The sequence below is a fragment of the Lissotriton vulgaris genome, chromosome 12 (genome assembly GCF_964263255.1).
Source record: "Lissotriton vulgaris chromosome 12, aLisVul1.2, whole genome shotgun sequence".
Taxonomy (NCBI): Eukaryota; Metazoa; Chordata; class Amphibia; order Caudata; family Salamandridae; genus Lissotriton; species Lissotriton vulgaris.
Window position 1 is genome coordinate 6,105,960 of NC_141700.1, and position 19,190 is coordinate 6,125,149.

The 19,190-nt window shown below is 50.4% G+C and overlaps 1 pseudogene; it reads right to left on the reverse strand.

Annotated features, from left to right (window-relative positions):
- Positions 1 to 770: 770 nt before the first annotated feature.
- On the reverse strand, positions 771 to 6,208 carry LOC147673021 (uncharacterized; annotated as a pseudogene).
- Positions 6,209 to 19,190: the final 12,982 nt, after the last annotated feature.

Consider the following 19,190-nt stretch of genomic DNA (forward strand, 5'->3'; position numbering starts at 1 on the left):
GCGTTTTATTCACGCGTCAATTTGTTAAACAGTTTCAAAATACTTGGCAATAGATAACAAAGGATGTAGGGCGTGGTCTTTGGAGTTTCGGAAGAAGAGTCTTCGGTCTCTCTTTCTCTTGGTTACTCTTCCCTGTAGGACACTCGTACCGACATCTCCCCAAAAGGCAAACAGAGGAACACTACCGTCACGAACTGTATATATTCTTAAAGCTCTATGCGCGCACCCGTCACCAAGAACTTGGGGTCACCGAGACTCGTGATATCTTTATTAAGGAGGAAGCGTCAGGTAGTGAGGAATGGGGAAGGGAAAGGAAAGCGTGTTTCGCATGCAGCGTGCAACACTTTACTTATGCCACAAGCCCAACAGTCCTGTGCCCTCCAACCTCCTCCTCCACCGTTCTCCCCACGTTACTTGCCTGGGGCTACGGTCCCCGGTGACCGTAGCAATGGGTATCGCGGTGTCCTGTTGCTTGGAGGGACAGCCGGATACGAGCGCGGTGTGTGTTGGGGAAACGTCCCGTGGGTCAGCTCCGTCGCTCCGCTTAGCCTCGTCCGTGTCTCCAGCTCCTGGATTCTCCTTTTCGGTTCTTCGTGTTCCGCTGTCCGATGCTCTGTCCTGCGTAGCGTCGCCTCCTCTCCTGCAGCCGTCCGTTGCAGCCTCGCCTCCTCCGGATCTCCAATCACCCGGCGGCCCACAGCTGAGCCAACGGCTCTCTTTTAGCTTCTGTCCGGACTCCTGCTCCTCCTTTGCGCCGCAGACTAGACTGCTCAACTCTTCTGGTTGGAGTGGACCACTGGACACCATCTTGAAGTTCCCGGCAGATCAGGTGATAGGATGCTCTCTATCACATTGCCTCTCTTCTGGAGATGGACGATCGGGCCATTCAGCTGTCGGAAATCTGGAGAGATATCTACATTCCCATGGAACTTTCCTGGCATGTGCAGAGTCTGAAATGAAAAAGGCTGTAAGGCTAAAAACCATCTTAGTACTTTAGCATTGGTTTCCTTATTGGTTGCTAACCAGGTTAGGGGAGCATGATCTGTAACTAAAAAGAAAGTCCTCCCCAACAAATAGTACTGTAAGGATTCCATGGCCCACTTGATGGCCAAACATTCTTTTTCCATGGTGGCATAGCATTTCTCCCTCTGAAACAGTTTGCAACTCAGAAACAACACTGCTTTAAGTAGTCCTTGATTATCTAGTTGCGATAATACAGCTCCCAGTCCTTTATCTGAGGCGTCTGTTTGCAACACAAATGTCTTTTTGTAGTCGGGGCAAGTCAAAATCGGGGCCTTGCAAAGTGTAGTCTTTAGGGTTTCAAAGCTTTTCTCTTGCGTTGGACCCCACCCGATTTTTGCTCTTGAAGGTTTTCCTCTCAATAAGTCCGTGAGGGGGCTGGCCACGTCAGATAATTGAGGAATGAATCTTCGATAATACCCGACTAACCCCAGGAAGGCTCGTACCTCTTTCCTGGTGGTTGGTCTGGGAATATCTTTAATAGCTTCCAGTTTATCAATTTGGGGTTTTAGGGTTCCTTCACTGATGGTGTAACCTAAATAGTTTATTTTATGGGTGCCCAGAGTGGTCTTCTTTGGATTCATAGTTAACCCTGCCTGCGACAAGGTCTCAAATACATTCTGTAGGTGTTCTAGATGGATTTTCCAATTAGGGCTATACACAACACCTGCGCTCTATTCGTCTGTTTGAATGGTGCAACAAGTCCAGAATAATGCTATCTGTATTTTAATCACGCAAAGCTCGCCATCACGCTCATAGCGAACTTGCTTTTACTTCGTTTCGTCTCCTTGAACGGTGCAACACGTCAAGAATAATGCTACTTGTATTTTTAATCACGCAAGGATCGCCATCACGCTCACAGCGACCTTGCTTTTACCTCGCTTCCGAGGCACAACACCCACATTTATTTGCTACCGCGTGGCAAGTACTATCTCACTAGGTCGGCTTGGCACTAGGCTGATATGGTTAGAGTATCAATGATACAGTGGATGGTTTCAAGTCTATCACATGGTCCTGGACCCCTAGGACGATTTTAATTAGTCTTTTTGAGAAAGCATCTTGGAATCGAGGTGCACTCATCATGGTGTGATTTATCAGCAATTTATCAACCATGTGTTAGTTACGTGTATGTCTAGTATACATGTACGTTTGTTATCCACAACCCTTTTCCCTCATTTTCTTTTCACAGGTTTTTCCCAGGAATCACAGGAAGAAACCTACGTTTTTGATTGGAGACTCATTTTGAGACTCTACATTTGTTACCTACGAGGATAGGGTGCGCCTTAGCGTGCGCACACCGTCCCGCAGGTACTCCACTTGGTCCTGACGAAAACCTGTAAATTTACACATAGGATGAAACATGTAGACCTTTTTAACTCACATCCCTTTAGTTTTTACTCCGACAGCCCACCTAACAGGGCAACAGGTGCCTCTTATTTTAATAGTACCCGAGACACTGCAGAATAAACTCAGCGAGTGGGTAGTATCGGATACTTTTTAATACACACCTTTTCCCTCTTTGCACATATAAAAGAATTAAACCAGCTCCACTGTAATCAGGTATCGCAGCACACCTGAATGGCATTCGGCTATCCGGGTGGGACCCCGATGATGAAGCATGTCACCAACTAGGTTGGTGAGTGAGGGGTCTTCTCAAGGACAAAGGACGTCCTCTTGATTTGTGGTTAACACACTTACCTTCCTTCCCTCTACTGAGGCTGGGACTTACTCATAAGGTTCAACTCCCTTATTGTTGTTTATCTATACACAACAATGTCATCTAGGTAAGCAACGGCATCATTTTGATGAGTTTTTTGCAAAATGTCCATTAGTCTCTGAAAGGTGGGCGGTGCTCCATGTAACCCAAATGGCATTACCTTGAATTGGTACAACCCTGAGGGTGTAGAGAAGGCTGTCTTCTCTTGAGCTGCCTCTGTCAGGGGTATTTGCCAATATCCCTTGGTCAAGTAAATGGTGGACATCACCCTAGCCTCTCCTAGTTTTTCAATTAGCTCTTCTACTCTAGGCATTGGATAATTGTCAAATTTAGAATTGGCATTTACTTGGCGAAAGTCAATGCAGAAACGGATACTGCCATCCGGTTTCGGCACTAAAACGACTGGGGAATGCCAGTTACTTTTGGAAGGTTCAATTATATCTGCCTGTAGCATCTTTTCTATTTCCTGTTCTACCGCCTCTCTCCTAGCTTCAGGTATGCGATAGGGTCTCACATTCACCACTCTTCCCAGTGGGGTAACAATATCGTGGGCTACTAGGGATGTTTTCCCCGGTTTTCCTGAACTAAGGGTAGAGTATTGGTCAAGCAGTCGCTCTAACTGACGTTTTTCCTCCACAGACAATCGGGGACCCATAGCTGGCCGTTCCTCCTGTTCGCTCCTCCCCAGCTCCTGGGGTAACTCTAGTGGTGTGATGGTTACATGATTTATGGATTGGACTACCTCGGCCCCTTTTGGATCCTGTGTTTGGTCCCTCCCACTTCTTTAACAAGTTACTGTGGTACGTTTGTCCCACCTTGTTAGTGTGTGGTACTGCTACTCTGTATGAGACAGGTGTAACTTTCTGAGTAATGGTATATGGTCCTTGCCATGTAGCCAACAATTTCTTATCAGAGGAGGGAAGTAAAATCAATACCTTGTCTCCAACCCTCAACTCCCTCAACTGACTTTTCTTGTCATATTGCTCTTTTCGTCTACTTTGTGCTTTGTCCATGTTTTGGTGGACAGTATCCCATAGGGTGGCTAAGGTTTCTTTAAGGGTCTGCATATATCCTAACAGCGGTTTACCTTCATCCTCTTCCTCCGTCCACTGCTCAGCAGCCATATCAAGCAAGGTACGGGGTTTTCTTCCAAATAGCAACTCGAATGGGGAGAATCCAGTGGATTTTTGTTCATGTGTCCTAATAGCAAAGAGTACAAGGGGTAACTTCCTATCCCAATCCTTTCCTGTCTCGCTTATCAGTTTCTTCAGGATGGTTTTAATCGTTCGGTTATACCTTTCCACTAAACCGTCAGTTGTAGATGACAGACTGCCGTTCTAATCTGTTGGACCCCCAAAAGCGAACATACTACCTTCATGAGTTTCGACATAAAAGGAGTTCCTTGGTCTGTCAAAAGCTCTAACGGAAATCCTACTCGGGAGAAGAAGGATATCATAGCTTGAGCCACAGTTAGGGTAGTCATGCTTGTTAGAGGTATAGCCTCCGGATATCTTGTTGCATAGTCCACTAGTACTAATATATACTGATACCCCCTGGCTGAGGGAATTAATGGACCTACCAGATCCACCCCTACACGTTGAAATGGAACATCAATAATGGGTAAAGGACAGAGGGGTACTTTATCTTTGGAGGGATTTAACAACGGACACTTTGGACAGGTGGTACAAAACCTCGCAGTTTCTCTATACACTCCCGGCCAGTAAAAACAATCCAGTAAATACTTCAGAGTTAATTCCTGCCCGTAGTGACCCCCACCCGTCTGGTTGTGTGGTAATTGCAAAGCTTGTTCTCGAAAGGCTACTGGGACCAGCAACTGTTCTACCCTTCCATTTGCCCCTTCACTTACTCGATACAGCAATCCTTGTTTTATACAGAAATAGGGTCCTACCTTCTCTGAGTCATTCTCTTGCACTTGATTCCAGGCATTTGTGAGGGTGCTGTCATCTTTCTGAGCTGCACGAAAACTTCGTGCAGGAGTATCGCCATGCTCTGGGGAAGAAAGTAAACATGAAGCAAAAGATTGACAGGCACTGGTATACTTCTCTTTGTCCCTTCTTTTCTCATTTTTCGACTTATGTTCTCGGACTCTGGGTTGTACTAGGTTTTCGTTAGAAAAGGGAGCCTCCTGTAACCACTCTGCTCTGGCTTCTTGCTCCGAGGCCTCCATCAAGTAATCATGAAATTTAGGCAAATCTGTTCCCAACAAAATATTTTCAGGAAGTCGGGGAACTACCCCTACTCTCCGGACTTGGGGATACCCGTCTATTTCCAGTAAGACTTCTGCTAAAGGATATTCCTTAACGTCTCCATGAACACAGGAAACTAGCACGGTTTCTCCTTCACATAGAGAGTTCAGGGGTACCAGGTCTTGCACTACTACCGTATGGTGACATCCTGTATCTAATAAAGCTTCAATAGGTTTCCCATTTAGTCGGATGGCTTTCTTGTATGTTTTCCTGCACAGACCTGTAACCAAAACTCGCCCTAGTGACCAACCCACTTCCATTGGTTCAGAGCCGTCATTGTTCAATGGACAATTTCGTGAGATGTTTCCCCACTCTGCACATCTAAAACATTGAGGCCCCACCTGAACAGGGGAGTTGATTTTTGGAAAGGGCTTTGGGTTGGGTTTCGGGGTAGGAAAAGGGCGTTTTTCGACACTGTCATTGGAAACTCGGGGTGCAGGTTTAGTAAATACAATGGGGGTTCTCCCCGTAGGAGCTTTGAAGTCAGGGGACCTATGGTGAGCACAGGCTAGTTCAATAGCAGATTGGGACGTTAGACCAGGATGTTGTTTTAACCATGCTCTAGTATTGGTAGGTAAAGCATCCAAATACTGTTCTAGAAAAATGTGTTCCGTAACCTCTTCCATGGTGGCCGTATGAGGCTGTAGCCACCTGTTCCCCAAGTCTCTGACCCTGTAAAACAATGCTCGGGAATATCACCTGTAACGTATTTTTTTTTGCGAAAGCGTGCCCTATAATACTCTTGGTCACACCCTAATGTTTCGAGAATTGCCTTTTTTATCTCGGGATAAGGAGTTACTCCAGCTGGGTTAGCCGCTTGGTACGCCGCCTGCAGTTCTCCAGATAATAACGGCGCTACATATTGTCCCCACCTGTCTGCAGGCCAAGTGACTGTGGTAGCAACTCTTTCAAAATTGGTAAAGAAGAAGTCCGGATCTTCTCCCTCTTGGAACTTTTGCAATACACTGCCAGGGATGTTAGGGTGGACACGGGCACTAGAAATTACATCTGTAAGGCAGAGAATAGCTGTATCTTGGACTTTTTGGTTACTTGTCGACAATATTGCTTGCTCTTTCAAAGCCTCTTGAAACGACTCTCTTTCTTTTTGGGCATTCCTATTCTGTTCTTCAAACACTAACTGTAAATGTCTCTGACCTTCTGCCAGCTGCGTTATCATATCTTGCACAGTTACTGGTTGCGTCATCTTGTATCAAATGACAGTATCCCACTTCTGACACCACTGTAAGCGTTTCACACTCCGTCCTTAAGTAACTGTATCGTAAGTATCAAAACAGTCATTGACAGTAGCACAATAAGCGTTTTATTCACGCGTCAATTTGTTAAACAGTTTCAAAATACTTGGCAATAGATAACAAAGGATGTAGGGCGTGGTCTTTGGAGTTTCGGAAGAACAGTCTTCTGTCTCTCTTTATCTTGGTTACTCTCCCCTGTAGGACACTCGTACTGACATCTCCCCAAAAGGCAAACAGAGGAACACTACCGTCACGAACTGTATATATTCTTAAAGCTCTATGCGTGCACCCGTCGCCAAGAACTTGGGGTCACCGAGACTCGTGATATCTTTATTAAGGAGGAAGCGTCAGGTAGTGAGGAATGGGGAAGGGAAAGGAAAGCGTGTTTCGCATGCAGCGTGCAACACTTTACTTATGCCACAAGCCCAACAGTCCTGTGCCCTCCAACCTCCTCCTCCACCGTTCTCCCCACGTTACTTGCCTGGGGCTACGGTCCCCGGTGACCGTAGCAATGGGTATCGCGGTGTCCTGTTGCTTGGAGGGACAGCCGGATACGAGCGCGGTGTGTGTTGGGGAAACCTCCAGTGGGTCAGCTCTGTTGCTCCGCTTCGCCTCCTCCGTGTCTCCAGCTCCTGGATTCTCCTTTTCGGTTCTTCGTGTTCCGTCGTCCGATGCTCTGTCCTGCGTAGCTTTGCCTCCTCTCCTGCAGCTGTCCGTCGCAGCCTCGCCTCCTCCGGATCTCCAATCACCCGGCGGCCCACAGCTGAGCCAACGGCTCTCTTTTAGCTTCTGTCCGGACTCCTGCTCCTCCTTTGCGCCGCAGACTTGACCGCTCAACTCTTCTGGTTGGAGTGGACCACTGGACACCATCTTGAAGTTTCCGGCGGATCGGGTGATAGGATGCTCTCTATCACAGTATTCTTAATTGATAAATTATCATTAGTGTGATGTGTTAAAATTCCTGGACTTTTATTTACAGTCTGTTCAATTAACTTCACTCTTACTGATGTTTTAGATAAATTTATCAGAGATGCTATAACTAACGTATCTATTTTATCGATTAACTTACTTAAATCGCCCTTCGAGTTGTTAGTTTCACTATTAATGAAAGATTTTCCCCTCTGTCCTAGCTCTGTTTTGCCTCGTTTAACCATTTTTTGTGTTTTTTCAATTGTTCAGGCCTGATTTCTATATGATTGTCCTCAGCAATTTTACCATTCGAGGGTAGTTGGCCATTTGAAGCCTCAGTCAGATATTCATGATCATCCTTTCCTGCTGAGGTCCCAATACTCGATACCGCCCCTACCCCCTGTTTTTCTAAAATCAAAGTCTCCTACACAGAGTTATTCTGTTTTTCAATGGCCCCCATCGCCCCTGTTAGGTGGTTCACTGTTGTTTGATAAAGTCACAGCTTTTCTCTTTGCCATCTTTTGAACTGGCAATGGAGTGCTAAAAAAATTGTTATATTTTTATTCTCAGTTTCTTTCTCCCCCTGCGGTCTCAGGGACCACAACATCTCTCTGTTAGGACCAAAACAGAAATGATGAGACAGCCCTTGGTCTGAAAATTAAATACTGATTCCAGCTAGTGTTTAGGACATAGTTATCTTAAATTCACGGGTCTTAAGCTTGTCGACAAAGTCATTCATCGCTATACTCTAGATAAGTGTAATCCCCTACACGCAAAAGCCGCAAAGCCTGCAAAAGGGAGGGACTTACCTCGGCCCCAAGAAAAAACAAGCATTAAAAATGCAATAGGTCTCGCCTTTCATTAAGTTAAAGCCATTTGCTTTGCTATAGAATACCATTAGCAAAGCAAATGGCTTTAACTTAATCAAAGGCAAGACCTATTGCATTTTCAATGCTTGTTTTCTCAAATCATCAGAAGATTCAAGCTCCTCCAGGCAGTAGACTTGCAAAATAAACACACACAAAAATAATGTGACCTTGTGTAATGTAACTAGTGCTCATGTAAAGCTCTGCAATACCTTTGCGTTGAGTTTGCTCTATCTAAAAGTGTAAACAAATATATATCCTGCCTTATATTTGTACACACTCTCAAACCACTCTTTGCAGCGAGTAGTGTGCCTGTGTTAGCCAGCTATGGGTATGATACAGAAACGCTGAATAAAAAACACATGCAAACATAAATACTGCGGTGTGTATTATTGTTTACAGTTGGGTGTTACCTCCTCCACTTAGTCAGCCTAAGGCCACAAATGCACTTATTCGCCTGCAGTTTATGACTGCACATAATGAAGACACAACTTTAATAGTATTTGACTTTCCATTTACAGAACATTGTTTTCAGATGTGATTGTTCAATTAGATTAATTTAACTACATCAGGAATACAAGTTCCAACATGCACTGATGTGTATTTATGTACATATGAAACCGCCTGGTGTAAGTGCGCTCTACAAATATTTTTAACATAACATGTATGAATGGGAGACTGCCTCAATCAAGGCAGAATGAGCAAGCTGTGAGATTGTGGGGAGGAAATGCCCGGCTTGAGATTCTCCTCTGTGCCAAGGGTCCAAAAGTTACATGATGGGACTTTCTATGTTGTCATCAGGTCAAAGGTGTCATGATGTCACGCCCTGTGCCCTTATTTGTGTTCTAGATCATGTGATGTCACTTCCGCAACCCTTGGCGTTTTGGTGAATCGACGGCCATGCGCTCCTTGGGAAAGGTTTTTCAAAACATAAGAATGTCCTCAAGCCTGCCGAGCGCTAGAAAAAAACTCGAAATGGGTTGAAAAATCACATTCTAGCAATTTAATATGAGGCTGACAATTCCGGTTGATTTCCTCCTTTATTTTATTTATTTATTTATCTATTGTAGTGTTTTATAGAGCGCGAACCAGACCCGTGAGGGTATCAGGGCGCTTTACAAGGTTTACAGAAATAGCGTATACAGATGTGAACAAAAAAGGCATAGACATACAGAAGTATACAAAACGATAGGAAGGGGCAGGGGACCTGGGTACATAGGGGAAAAAGGGACACGTATGTGTGGCTACGGATGCAGTTAAACAGTATAGACCCCACAATTTCTTGGTGGGGTGAGTAGGTGATCTGAGGACCAGGCAATGTTCTTAGCATAGTCGGGCTTTCAGTGGTGCTTGAAGGTAGAGATTAGGAGAGGAATTTTCCCATGAGGAAAGTTTTAGCCTCCTTTTTGAAGCGTGCAGGAGAAGGTGTTTTTCTGATGGCGGGTGGAAGAGAGTTCCAAATTCTTGGTGCTGCCCCTGGGAAAGCCCGATTGTAGGTTTTTTTCCTCTCAGCCTCACAATTTTATCCCTTTTTAGGTTTTGCCCCACACCAGCGCTTCACCCGGGTCCCCCTCCTAACTCACGGGGACCCGGGGCTTCGATTCCCCTTCTGCTGGCCTTCCCGGCCAATAGCCAATCCCTGCGCGGCCTTCAAAGGTCACGGCCGCGCAGGGGGCGGGCCGATGACGCGGCCGGGCCCCCGTCACGTGATGGGGGATCTGCCGGCCTCAGGGCCTAGCGCGGCCCTTTCTTCACCTCGGCGGCCCTCTCCTGGTACCGGGGGCCGCCGCAACGATCACCACAGTAGTGGGGGGAATCCCCACGACAGCGCCCGGCCGCGGCGGTGATTTCTGGTGGCAATAAGGGGTAGGCTCCCTTTTAATTAATTCTCCACATCGGCAAAAGCGCGCTTTCTCCAACGGCGCTAGTCACAAGCTGCCTCAGTCTCCTCAGGGAAAACAGCGAAAATGGCGCTATTTACAAGCTGCCACAGTCTCTTTATAAAACAGCGCTTTTCATAGCGCACGGCGCCTCCCTCTGCCCACAACTTCAGCTCCTTCCTCAGACCACGCCAAGGGGGCTGGAAATTAGCGCTTCACCACACAGCGCTGGACAAGCGGGCTTTTCAACACTAGGGGGCCACAACAGTCCCAGGGGCCCAGCGCTTCCACGGGGCCTCACACCACCTCAGCCCGCAGCAGTTCCTTTGGGGGCACAATCTTCCCCAGGGGGCTTCAGAGGGGCAGACAGTCCCACAGCAGTTCCTCAGGGCCACACTCCTCACCTCCTGGGCGCTTCTTCACACAGCGCTGGCGTGGTACCCGGTCAAATAGCGTCAGTGACCTGGATAGGGGCCCTCCCTTGTCAGGGGCCCATGGGGACAGTAGAGGGGGGTTTATAGGGGTGCAGGGCCCAGCTCACAGGCCCATGTGGCGGTAGCACCTCACAGCAGGTCCCCTCTCTTTCTTGTCCCAGCGCTGACTGACTTTCTGCTGGCACTTCTCCCTATTTATACCCTCCTCCCAGGCAGTGCCAGGACCTTCTAGAATGTTGGCAAATCCAGCCTAAACTGGTTCTAGGGGAGGGGGTGAGCACCCTGGGTGCCAGGCTTTCCCTCCAAAAGCTAGGGGTAGCTGGGTAATATTATCTAGACCGCCAACCTAACGCAGTCAGGTGGCACTACCCAGGGCCATGGCATCCATTTTAAAATCACAGTATATTTTAGTCAGGTAAATTTTTAAAATGGGGATTGTTTTCTGCACACCATTTCATAACATTTAATGTCACAACAGGGCAACTCTTACCACACATGGTCCATACATCTTTAATACCATGGGGGAGTCATTCAAATTAGGGGGGCAAAAAGCGAAAAATTTTGGGGGAAAAAGGCCAAGTCCAACACAACTCCCCCCCAGCCAAAAGCCAGGGTAGACTGATCAATGCCTTGATGGGCTTCCCTGCTTGGGGCGGGAAAAGGTGGACGCAGGCCTGCAACTACAGGAGCACCTGCAGTTTCTCCTCCACTCTGGAACCCAATGGTTCTCTCTCGCAACCCTCCCTTCACTAACAAAACCACCCCACTGGTGTTCCCTAGTGGGATGTTTCTCCTTCCTAGAGTGGGAGGCTCTAGCCTCAGGCTTGTAATTCTCTTGAACCACTCTCCTTTCTCCAAATTGCCACTGGTCCACCCATCTGGGGTCTACACCCTCAGACTGACCAGCCCTTAGGGGCGAGGCTCTCCTCCCCCTACTTCTCCTAGGGTTCCTCCATCTCCTATGCCTGGGGACACCCTCACACAACTCTCTCCCCAACCTGGAGTCGAAACCCTCAGGTTGACCTGGTGACAGGGGCGAGTCCTCCCTCTCCCTGCACCCCCTCCCAGAGTTCCGCACCCTCCTACTCGGAGAAGTACCCCTGGGAGTCACTTCCGGGGGGACTCTGGTTTCAGATGTCCCTCCCACCAGGGCAAGCAACTCCTGTCCCTGGCCACCCAACCTGGGGTCTGCGCCCTGTGGCTGAGCTGGTGACAGAGAAGAGACCTTCCTCCCTCTGCACCCCCTCCCAGAGTTCCGCACCCCCCCACTGGGAGTGGTACCCCTGGGAGTCAATTTGGTAGGGACCTGCATTACAGGAACCCCACCTTCCAGGTCAGGCAACCCCTGAACCTGGAACCCCAGTCCAGGATCTAAACCCTGTGACTGGTCAGACCCCCGAACCACTGGAGCTCTGATTATTGATGCTCCGGGTTCTCCTGACATAAGAGGATCCCTCCCTCTGGATGACACATCGGGGCAGCCTAGCCTCCCAAGCTGGGGTTCTCTTAAAGAACACTCCAGGCCCGGTGACCACAGCTGGGGCACCTCGGGACACCTCCCCGTCTCACTCCCTTCAGGATCACTCCCCTCAGCCTTCCCAGACGCTCTGGCACTTACCCAGAGGTCTGCCTCCCGTGCAAGTTCCCTGGGGTCTGAGAACCCGCACTGCAACAGATGGTGACGCAGTCTTGGGAAACAACTCCTCAGCATGTGCTCCCGGATTACGGCATGGCACAGCCCTTCCCAATCCTCCACTGCTCTCCTCACCACCCAATCCTCCAGTACAGTCCAACACTCCTCCTCGAACTCTCCGCCTCCGCCATCCTCTCCAGCGCTAGGACTTTTTCAGTCTCTAGTCGCTTCTCTTCTACCCTCAGCTGCGCTAAGCCCTCGGCATGCCTGAGCTTTGCCAGCGCCAGCTGATACTCCCTCTCTTCTCTCCTATCTACCCACTCTTCTGGGGACAGGGAAAGGGATGGGGCAGTGCCCCCAGGACTGGACCCAGTGCGAGACTCCCTATCTTCGGTGTCCTCCACAGCTACTGGCGTCCCCGCCCTCTCAAACTCTTCCTCCTCCTCATCGGAGTAATTACCTCCCAGGGTTCTGGATGGGGAGCCCTCTCTCTGGTCTCTAACCCACTGACCCTTCAAAACCTCGGGAGGGTAGTCAGATAAGTCCCCACCAATCTCCAAGGGCTCTCCCCTCTTGAGGGCCTCATAGAGAAACAAATTCCTCCTAATGTTCCCCACTGGGGGTATCCCTCTTTCCTGGAGAAAATGTAACACTTCCTGCTCAGTGTACTCCATCAGTTCCACCTCCTCATAAACCAACCCCATCGTGGCGAGGACTCTCGGGACACACCCACAGTGGACCAAGGGGACACAATTGTCAAACACTTTCAGGAGGAAGCAATTTAGCAAACAATCCACCAATAATCCCCACCACAAGGCTCTACCTGTGGTGTAACCTGTGGCCGCCGTGGTACTGCTTAAACACAAGTCCTATCCCACCGCTGCCACCAATGTAAGAAATGGGGGTTACCCAAATCTCCAACGGGGTAGCATGGCATCAAGCGGGCAGGCCAAACTTCGAGGACATGTGAAGCATTCACGCAGTACCCACAGACGACACACCAATCACACCACAAAAGAGTCACAACACCACCTTTGGTTGGAAAAAGATTAAGTTTAGTGATGTCTCCAACCTACAAGGTAAAAAGGAACAGAATAGTGGTAGTCACAACAAGGTGCCAACTGGCACCAGAGCCAAGTACTTCAGTGGGGGATTATTTACATGGGACAAAAAGGGTTGAGTCCAAAGTCCATGCTGAAAGGAAAAAGGATGGTTAATTAAACACTAGACCTGGGGCCAATCTGGCGGGGCCAACTCAGGCTCTCATCCTCGGGGGTAGGCTGTAATTGCAAAATCTAACATTATGCATAAATACACCTCATGCGTTATAACGCCAATCCCCACCCCTGTAAGGGAAGTACAACAGAGCATCACAGCACATATTAGACAGGAGCACCTGTAAGAAATCAGCACTGCAGCTCACAAACTTGGGGCGCAGCCAGGGGCCTGGAATAACTCGTCAGGCCAGCATAGGGGCACACCTGTATTAAAAGGCACAACAAAGTTTCCTCTTTGGCAAGGGGAAATAACCACTGGCATGGAACCTTCTCCAAGCATCAGGCAGAATGTTGGCATCACTATAAACATAAACAGCAGGGTGTACACAACAGCCAACCCTCCGCATGAACATTAAGCTTACACATTATAGAGCGATGTTAGGCATTAACCCATGAGCAGCTGCTCTGCTCCGGGCGCCTCAGGTCGGGAGGCGGGGCTGGCACCGACAGTGTGCCCCGGCCCCGCCTTCTTCACCGGCCCCTCGCGTGGGGCACAGACCGGCGGGGTGACCTCCCGCTCCGGTCGCTTCTCTCGGGGCTCCCTCCTTGGCACGGGGGCCCCGCAACAGAGCTTCACCCGGGTCCCCCTCCTACCTCACGGGGACCCGGGGCTTAGACTCTGCTTCTCCCTCCAGCGCGGGCACAGACCGGCGGGGTGGCCTCCCGCTCCGGTCGCTCGATCCTCGGGGCTCCCCCTTCGTCCACGGGGGCCCCACACCAGCGCTTCACCCGGGTCCCCCTCCTACCTCACGGGGACCCGAGGCTTCGATTCCCCTTCTGCTGGCCTTCCCGGCCGATAGCCAATCCCTGCGCGGCCTTCAAAGGTCACGGCCGCGCAGGCCAATCAGTGCGCGGCGGGGGCGGGCCGATGACGCGGCCGGGCCCCCGTCACGTGATGGGGGATCTGCCGGCCTCAGGGCCTAGCGCGGCCCTTTCTTCACCTCGGCGGCCCTCTCCTGGTACCGGGGGCCGCCACAACGATCACCACAGTAGTGGGGGGAATCCCCACGACAGCGCCGGGCCGCGGCGGTGATTTCCGGTGGCAATAAGGGGTAGGCTCCCTTTTAATTAATTCTCCACATCGGCAAAAGCGCGCTTCCTCCAACGGCGCTAGTCACAAGCTGCCTCAGTCTCCTCAGGGAAAACAGCGAAAATGGCGCTATTTACAAGCTGCCACAGTCTCTTTATAAAACAGCGCTTTTCATAGCGCACGGCGCCTCCCTCTGCCCACAACTTCAGCTCCTTCCTCAGACCACGCCAAGGGGGCTGGAATTTAGCGCTTCACCACACAGCGCTGGACAAGCGGGCTTTTCAACACTAGGGGGCCACAACAGTCCCAGGGGCCCAGCGCTTCCACGGGGCCTCACACCACCTCAGCCCGCAGCAGTTCCTTTGGGGGCACAATCTTCCCCAGGGGGCTTCAGAGGGGCAGACAGTCCCACAGCAGTTCCTCAGGGGCACACTCCTCACCTCCTGGGCGCTTCTTCACACAGCGCTGGCGTGGTACCCGGTCAAATAGCGTCAGTGACCTGGATAGGGGCCCTCCCTTGTCAGGGGCCCATGGGGACAGTAGATTGGGGTTTATAGGGGTGCAGGGCCCAGCTCACAGGCCCATGTGGCGGTAGCACCTCACAGCAGGTCCCCTCTCTTCCTTGTCCCAGCGCTGGCTGACTGACTTTCTGGTGGCACTTCTCCCTATTTATACCCTCCTCCCAGGCAGTGCCAGGACCTTCTAGAATGTTGGCAAATCCAGCCTAAACTGGTTCTAGGGGAGGGGGTGAACACCCTGGGTGCCAGGCTTTCCCTCCAAAAGCTAGGGGTAGCTGGGTAATATTATCTAGACCGCCAACCTAACGCAGTCAGGTGGCACTACCCAGGGCCATGGCATCCATTTTAAAATCACAGTATATTTTAGTCAGGTACATTTTTAAAATGGGGATTGTTTTCTGCACACCATTTCATAACATTTAATCTCACAACAGGGCAACTCTTACCACACATGGTCCATACATCTTTAATACCATGGGGGAGTCATTCAAATTAGGGGGGCAAAAAGCGAAAAATTTTGGGGGAAAAAGGCCAAGTCCAACACAACTCCCCCCCAGCCAAAAGCCAGGGTAGACTGATCAATGCCTTGATGGGCTTCCCTGCTTGGGGCGGAAAAAGGTGGACGCAGGCCTGCAACTACAGGAGCACCTGCAGTTTCTCCTCCACTCTGGAACCCAATGGTTCTCTCTCGCAACCCTCCCTTCACTAACAAAACCACCCCACTGGTGTTCCCTAGTGGGATGTTTCTCCTTCCTAGAGTGGGAGGCTCTAGCCTCAGGCTTGTAATTCTCTTGAACCACTCTCCTCTCTCCAAATTTCCACTGGTCCACCCATCTGGGGTCTACACCCTCAGACTGACCAGCCCTTAGGGGCGAGGCTCTCCTCCCCCTACTTCTCCTCCTAGGGTTCCTCCATCTCCTATGCCTGGGGACACCCTCACACAACTCTCTCCCCAACCTGGAGTCGAAACCCTCAGGTTGACCTGGTGACAGGGGCGAGTCCTCCCTCTCCCTGCACCCCCTCCCAGAGTTCCGCACCCTCCTACCCGGAGAAGTACCCCTGGGAGTCACTTCCGGGGGAACTCTGGTTTCAGATGTCCCTCCCACCAGGGCAAGCAACTCCTGTCCCTGGCCACCCAACCTGGGGTCTGCGCCCTGTGGCTGAGCTGGTGACAGAGAAGAGACCTTCCTCCCTCTGCACCCCCTCCCAGAGTTCCGCACCACCCCACTGGGAGTGGTACCCCTGGGAGTCAATTTGGTAGGGACCTGCATTACAGGAACCCCACCCTCCAGGCCAGGCAACTCCTGAACCTGAACCCCAGTCCAGGATCTAAACCCTGTGACTGGTCAGACCCCCGAACCACTGGAGCTCTGATTAGTGATGCTCCGGGTTCTCCTGACATAAGAGGATCCCTCCCTCTGGATGACACATCGGGACAGCCTAGCCTCCCAAGCTGGGGTTCTCTTAAAGAACACTCCAGGCCCGGTGACCACAGCTGGGGCACCTCGGGACACCTCCCCATCTCACTCCCTTCAGGATCACTCCCCTCAGCCTTCCCAGACGCTCTGGCACTTACCCAGAGGTCTGCCTCCCGTGCAAGTTCCCTGGGGTCTGAGAACCCGCACTGCAACAGATGGTGACGCAGTCTTGGGAAACAACTCCTCAGCATGTGCTCCCGGATTACGGCATGGCACAGCCCTTCCCAATCCTCCACTGCTCTCCTCACCACCCAATCCTCCAGTACAGTCCAACACTCCTCCTCGAACTCTCCGCCTCCGCCATCCTCTCCAGCGCTAGGACTTTTTCAGTCTCTAGTCGCTGCTCTTCTACCCTCAGCTGCGCTAAGCCCTCGGCATGCCTGAGCTTTGCCAGAGCCAGCTGATACTCCCTCTCTTCTCTCCTATCTACCCACTCTTCTGGGGACAGGGAAAGGGATGGGGCAGTGCCCCAAGGACTGGACCCAGTGGGAGACTCCCTATCTTCGGTGTCCTCCACAGCTACTGGCGTCCCCGCCCTCTCAAACTCTTCCTCCTCCTCCTCATCGGAGTAATTACCTCCCAGGGTTCTGGATGGGGAGCCCTCTCTCTGGTCTCTAACCCACTGACCCTTCAAAACCTCGGGAGGGTAGTCAGATAAGTCCCCACCAATCTCCAAGGGCTCTCCCCTCTTGAGGGCCTCATAGAGAAACAAATTCCTCCTAATGTTCCCCACTGGGGGTATCCCTCTTTCCTGGAGAAAATGTAACACTTCCTGCTCAGTGTACTCCATCAGTTCCACTTCCTCATAAACCAACCCCATTGTGGCGAGGACTCTCGGGACACACCCACAGTGGACCAAGGGGACACAATTGTCAAACACTTCAGGAGGAAGCAATTTAGCAAACAATCCAACAATAATCCCCACCACAAGGCTCTACCTGTGCCCACTTTTCTTCAATATCTACATGGCCCCCCTGCTTACCCTGATTGAATCCCATGGCATCCTTGTAACATCTTATGCTGACGACACCCAACTTGTCGTCACCCTCGACAAAAAACTTCCCGATGCCGCCCTCAGATTCCAGAACTGCCTTTCCCAAGTCTTTGCATGGCTCAATAATAATCACCTCAAGTGCAACAGCGCCAAAACTGAGATTATACCCTTAGGCAAAGACACCCTCTTTTCTCCAAAAGACTGGTGGCCCCAGCACTCTGAGGCCCCTCCCAGTGCAGTCTCATCGGCCCGCAATCTGGGTGTCCAATTTGACTCATCCCTCAGCTTTGACGACCATGCGCGCATTACTGCAGGGTGCTGTTTTAACCTTATTAGACAGCTAAAGAAATTTTTCGATTTTCTCCCTATTTCCGCCAGGAAATCAGTGGCTGTGGCTCTGATCCTGTCCAGACTCGATTATTGCAATGGTCTCCTGGCAGGGATAAAAAAGTCCACCCTTAAGAAGCTACAGAGCGTCCAGCACGCGGCGGCTAGGCTAGTTCTCGGTCTTCCAAGAAGGTCCTCGGCCTCGGCAGCCCTCAACACTCTCCACTGGCTGCCCCTCCACAAAAGGATCCTTTTTAAACTCCTTGTGACTGTCTTCAAGGCCATTAAGAACACAGGCCCCTCCTATCTTGTCAAGCGCTTTCCTCAGTACACTCCATCGCGCTGCCTGAGGTCATCAGGAGCTAATCTAGTTACCACACCCAGGTTCAAGCTCAAAACGAAAGGTGGAAAAACCTTTTCACTCCTGGCGGCTAAGGCTTGGAACGGCCTTCCCTCCAGCCTCAGGCACGCTCCTTCAGAAACTCTTTTTAGAAAACTTCTGAAGACTTGGATCTTCCTTCGACCTGACTCCTTGGTCCTCGCAGCCATATGATTTCCATCTCCACCAAATTGGTTTTTTCTGATCGCTCAGCGCCAAGATGCTCCTTCCGGAGCGATAGTCGCGCTTTATAAAAATTAATAAATATCAAATATCAAATATCAAACCTGTGGCCGCCGTGGTACTGCGTAAACACAAGTCCTATCCCACCGCTGCCACCAATGTAAGAAATGGGGGTTACCCAAATCTCCAACGGGGTAGCATGGCATCAAGCGGGCAGGCCAAACTTCGAGGACATGTGAAGCATTCACGCAGTACCCACAGACGACACACCAATCACACCACAAAAGAGTCAGGACACCACCTTTGGTTGGAAAAAGAATAAGTTTAGTGATGTCTCCAACCTGCAAGGTAAAAAGGAACAGAATAGTGGTAGTCACAACAAGGTGCCAACTGGCACCAGAGCCAAGTACTTCAGTGGGGGATTATTTACATGGGACAAAAAGGGTTGAGTCCAAAGTCCATGCTGAAAGGAAAAAGGATGGTTAATTAAACACTAGACCTGGGGCCAATCTGGCGGGGCCAACTCAGGCTCTCATCCTCGGGGGTAGGCTGTAATTGCAAAATCTAACATTATGCATAAATACACCTCATGCGTTATAACGCCAATCCCCACCCCTGTAAGGGAAGTACAACAGAGCATCACAGCACATATTAGACAGGAGCACCTGTAAGAAATCAGCACTGCAGCTCACAAACTTGGGGCGCAGCCAGGGGCCTGGAATAACTCGTCAGGCCAGCATAGGGGCACACCTGTATTAAAAGGCACAACAAAGTTTCCTCTTTGGCAAGGGGAAATAACCACTGGCATGGAACCTTCTCCAAGCATCAGGCAGAATGTTGGCATCACTATAAACATAAACAGCAGGGTGTACACAACAGCCAATCCTCTGCATGAACATTAAGCTTACACATTATAGAGCGATGTTAGGCATTAACCCATGAGCATGAGCCTAACCCTCCACACTGGTGCATCATCTAATGAAGGCTCCCTAGGCATCTGTTCCCTCCCGGCCCACTCAAGCAAA